Source organism: Phyllobates terribilis, unplaced genomic scaffold (genome assembly GCF_046119375.1).
Source record: "Phyllobates terribilis strain yellow unplaced genomic scaffold, ASM4611937v1 Scaffold_251__1_contigs__length_2838608, whole genome shotgun sequence".
Classification (NCBI taxonomy): domain Eukaryota; kingdom Metazoa; phylum Chordata; class Amphibia; order Anura; family Dendrobatidae; genus Phyllobates; species Phyllobates terribilis.
In genome coordinates, this window is record NW_027363011.1 from 2,405,463 (window position 1) to 2,411,349 (window position 5,887).

Consider the following 5,887-nt stretch of genomic DNA (forward strand, 5'->3'; position numbering starts at 1 on the left):
AGTCTAGAAAATACAGTTAATGACGGTCACTCTTTAACTAAGAAATGCATCTTAACTTATGAAGGACTATATCCGTCATAACTCTGCTCCCCGCATTTCTTGCAGGCTCACACGCCGAGTCTGCATCTTTCTCGGCAGATGATGGCTGTGCTATTCAGCAATCATATGCCTCTAACAGTCGCAGGTTGAGCGGAGCTCTGCCCACGACAGTTAGCCTATTAAATCTTGCTATCAGTGTGTGACAGCGGCATTTAATGTGCGCCAGCAGGGGGTGCACCATTCCATCTCTTCATTGGCGCACCCGTGACTTGATCACTGAAGATCCCTGTGTCTGTCATCACTGGATTCCTGTGACAGCCAGCCTGTTGCTAGTGTTCATAGGAGATCGTGATCTCTGCTATATATAGCAATGCTGTATATAGCACAAGCAATCAGATGATTGCAGGTTCAAGCCCCCTAAAGAGACGAACAAATACAGTGAAAAGTAACAAAAAAATGAAAAAAGTATAAAAGTTCAAATCATCCCAGTTTTCCCCCCATTAAAAATTAAGAAATATAAAACATTTAAAAAATACACATATTTAGTATCACTGCGTTTGTAAAAGTCAGATCCATCAAAATATAAAATAAATTAATCCATTTAGTAAACGGCGTAACTAGAACATTACATAAAATGCCAGAATTACAGATTTTCATTCGTTGCAACAAGAAAAAAATATCATTTTGCGGTATATACAATGTTTTGATTGTCTGTTATTATATATCAATATAACCATCAGTTTGTGGTGCAAAAAACCAGCCCTCACGCAGCCCCATTCCCGAAACATGAAAACGCCGCGGCTTTCAGATCTCGGAAAGTGGCGACACAAGAAAATTATTTTTACAAATTTCTGAATTTTTTTTCATCACTTAAATATAAATCCTATAAATCGTCACTTAAGTAGAAGAGATGAAGCTTTACTACCTCCTGCTCCAGCTCCAGCACTTCACCGCTGCCGCTGATCTTTAGTCACTGGCTTCAAGGGTGACATCATGACTGCAGCTCTGCAGCCAATCACTTGGCTCAGTGGCCCATGCTGACAGAGCTTCTAAGCTCAGTGATTGGCTGCAGCAATGATGTGTGCTGAAGTTGAGCCATCACCCCTGCAGCCTGTCACAATAGACCACAGGAAGCGCTGAAGATCCAGAGCTGGAGCAGCAGGAGAAAGTAAAGCTCTGTGTGTTTTCTCTACCACTGGGAACCTCCTATATATTACATAAAAACATTCCTGAAAACCCCTTTAATCTGACTTTATAGAAAAAGTCTATATCCGGCTACTGTCCTCCCCTCATGAATCACAAAATATGCCAAGTGTGAACAACTCCTGTCCCCAAATGAGGACTTGCAGGCGATCAGTTGATAGTGGGGGTCCGGCAGTGAACCCCCTCAGCAATCAGCTGTGTTTTGCTGGACGTAGCGGCCTCTCCAGGACACATGTGGTATTACATGGTTCGCTTTCAGAATAATATGTAATATGTAATACATGATATCTTGACGTCTTCCAGAAGAAGATATTGGCAGACAGGTAATGACTTATTACCTACCAGCCATTGTCTCCTTTATCACCCGCTAGTTCTTATACACATTTGGATGATTTCACATCTTCGTTGGAAGCCGTATTAGGAACCTCCATCGCAGATTTTATCATACAGGACGAGTTCTCAGCCAACAGCTATTTGGCCATTGTTCACATGACGTAAGCCTATGTTATATACAGCAATATGCAGCAGGATACACGAGATCCAGGGAAAGATCCGATCGCCAGAAATGGGGTCAGGAAGGAATTTTTTTCCCCCCTGAATCAGAATTCTTTTGGGGGGGTTTCTTTGCCTTCTTCTGGATCTTTGGGTCCCAATGACTCTCAGGTGGTCCCCAATGACCGCAGCTCGTTTTGTGGGGGCCAATCTGAGAGTGACTGTGACCATAGTTTAATTTCTTAAAGGACCAGTAATATTTTCATTACAATGTTGCTTATTGCTATTTCAATAAAAAAATTAATTATATATATATATTGTTTTGTGTGTTTTTTTTCCTGGATTTCACCTTACACAGTGAGAATGATAAGAGTAATCACAAAATATGGGGGCTCCATACACAGAGAGAACTCAGGTACCAAATTCCATGACAATTGTTCTGGGGTTCAGTCTGTGATGGAGCAGTAACATTGTATCCAGGACGTCGTACACACCATGCTACAGAAAGAAGACTGAAGAACGGGACGCAGCTGCAGAATACAGGAGACACAGGGTCTTGTGTAACAGTAAAAAACAGGAAAGATGATCAACAAGTGGCCGGGGGGCTCCAGGACCAAACTAGGAGGGAGGCCTCAGTCATCAGTGGCCAATATTCCCATGAAGTGGCCACATTTACCAACCGTTCTGCAGCCACTCGTTTACCTTTCTCCAACACCTCCGTCGGTCCTTGCAGTTATTAGGCCTCCACTGAAATTCTTTTCTGACTACACACAGACACGTACATAGAAACCGTGCATGCCGCCATCACCGTCCACAACCAGAGTCCTGGTCCAGACCAGTGGCCTTTCCAATTCAAGTCTACTTGGGTTTATACAAGGGTCCTGTCTCTAAGAGAACCATGTGCAGGCCACTTGGAACAGCAGTAATACAGTAACACCAGGTTAATATTCTTCGGGGGCAGAGATGCACAGACAGTGAACCCTCTTAAAAAGAAGAATTGGACTGACATTCCCTAAGCAATTAGTACCCACACAATTGGAGGGACAGATTGCTAGCCCTTGCTGCACCATGGTGTATGCCCAGAGGTGGCCACTCTTAGTCTAAGTTGGCTCTTCAGATTGCATGGTGATAAAGAACCTGAGGGCCATATACCTTCAAGAAAAAGATCTCATAAGGACACGTTGCCTTGAATTGTGAAGAACACAATAATGTTTTCCATACAATTCTATTGTGTTCTATTCAGGATATATTAAAAAAAAGTCTGGTCCTTAGAAGTTATAAAATGAGGTCAATACAACCTCAGGTGAAGAACAACACATCACAAATTACACCAGGTCATCGAATATTTACCAAAAAATAGACTTAAATGCAGAAACAGTGTATGAAAAATTAAAGGGGTTGTCCAATGAAAACAAGCTCCAATCTACAGGAACCTTCATCCCCTTTAGATTGGAACGGTGGTCCGCATGCTAAAATGCTGCTCCATTCATTCTATATGAGGCGGCCATGAAGTGCGCCCAACTTTTTTGGACCGATGAGACAGAGTGGCCTTACAGAGAAGGGTCCTTGGATTGGACGCCGAGTTACGGACCCCAAAGCAGCACTGAATATGATGTACTAGTGGGAGTCACGAGTGCAAGGGTTCAAGGGCGCCAGTAGTGGAAGACATAGTGCGCGAAACCGAAGAACAAGTAAGCAGACCTGCTGATCAGCACTGCAGTGCTGAGGCCGAGTTATGGCGAAATAGGGAGCGACAGTGCGCCTCACCAGTCCTGGAGTATATTACAGAGGAAGGATACTGTGTGGAAAATGCTTCATACTGTAAAGGAAACCTCCAGAACACTTTGTGCCCCCCGATATCCCTTGTATGCCGGGACGTTGCTAGGGTCCTAAAAGATCAGGGGCCAAAGCCCCAAAGTAGGAGTTTCCCCATACAACCTCCCCGCCACTTAAAAGAGGACCTATACATATATAATTACAGTACACCATTGTTACTAACCTAAAATACACAACTGAAAGACCAATATTCCCAAAATTACTTCTATACAAGGCAATAATAATCCCGCTACACAATGCCCTCTACCATCAACACTACACAGTGAGTACATAGTATTATGATATGACCATTGCCTCTACATAAAAAACACTCTGTACAAAGACCATCTGACTTCTCACATTTCCAGCACCGTCCCCATCTATTCCCACCCTGCACAACCTCCCCATGCTGCCTGCTCCTCCGACGTGGAATAGGAACCTCAATACTTCAAAAATTATGTCATTACTATGATTACCCTCCACCAATTAATGCTACAAAGACTGTGTGCCAGATAGAGGGGAGCTATAAAAATAATAGCGTCCCATAGAAAGTAGTAAAGACCCCACTGTGCTACCTAGCAAGCAATAATGCCAGATATGCTCTTATGAAAGTTTCAATATCGGAAGTGTTCCCTCCAAGCAACAAATACCGTTGAGTATCCCCTTTAAGTAATAATGCCCCCTTAAAGCCACAATCAAACTACACCCAACTACAAAGTTCTTCTTCAAGTCTATGGACGATGATTTCGGGGTGGTGAAAGAAGAAATTTCTGAAGATGCACCCATTTAAAAGAAATAATGTCCTGAGTGCCCCCACAGCTCCCTATGCACTGCATGATGGTCCCCACTGCTCACTACACACTGTATGATGGTACCCACAGTTCCATATGCACTGTATGATGGTCCCCACAGCTACCTATGCACTGTATGATGGTCCCCACAGCTACCTATGCACTGTATGATGGTCCCCACAGCTATCTACGCTCTGCATGATGGAACCCACAGCTCCCTATGCACTGTATGATGGTCCCCACAGCTATCTACGCTCTGTATAATGGTCCCCACAGCTCACTATGCAGTGTATGATGGTCCCCACAGCTCCTTAGATACTGTATGATGGTCCTCATACTTCCCTATACATTGTATGATGGTCCCCACAGCCCCCTACACACTGTATGATGGTCCCCACAGCTCCCTAGACACTGTATGATGGTCCCCACAGCTCCCTAGACACTGTATGATGGTCCCCACAGCTCCCTATGCTCTGTATGATGGTCCCCACAGCTCCCTATGCTCTGTATGATGGTCCCCACAGTGCCCTATGCACTGTATGATGGTCTTCACAGCTCCCTAAGCATTGTATGATGGTCTCCACAGCTCCCTATGCATTGTATGATGGTCCTCATAGCTCTCTACGCACTGTATGATGGTCCCCGCAGCTCCTTAAGCACTGTATGATGGTACCCACGGCTCCTTATACACTGTATGATGGTCCCCACGGCTCTTTATGTACTGTATGATGGTCCCTGCAGCTCCCTACGCTCGGTGTGATGGTCCCCACAGCTCTCTATGCACTGCATAATGGTCCCCACACCTCCCTATGCCCTGTATGATGGTCCCCACATCTCCCTATGCACTGTATGATGGTCCCCACAGCTCCTTAGGCACTGTATGATGGTCCCCACAGCTATCTATGCACTGCATAATGGTCCCCACAGCTCCCTATGCACTGCATAATGGACACCACAGCTCCCTATGCACTGCATAATGGTCCCCACAGCTCCCTATGCCCTGTATGATGGTCCCCACAGCTCCCTATGCACTGCATAATGGTCCCCACAGCTCTCTATGCACTGCATAATGGTCCCCATAGCTCCCTATGCACTGTATGACGGTCTCCACAGCTCCCTATGCATTGTCTGATGGTCCCCACAGCTCCCTATGCCCTGTATGGTGGTCCCCACAGCTCCCTATGCACTGTATGATGGTCTCCGCAGCTCCCTATGCTCTGTATGATGGTCCCCACAGCTCCCTATGCACTGCATATGGTCCCCACAGCTCCTTATGCACTGTATGATGGTCTCTACAACTCCTTATAACTGGCATGATGGTCCCTACAACTTCCTATATCCTGTATAATGGCCCTCACAGCCCCATATATACAGTACTGTATGATGGCCCCCGCAGCTCAATATATATTGTATGATGGCCCCCACACCCACTTGTACACTATATTATGGCCCCTACAGCTCCCTTTATACTGTATGATGGCCCCACAGCCCCTTATAAACTGTATTCAGGCACCCACTCCCCATTTTATATAATATGATGGTCCCAC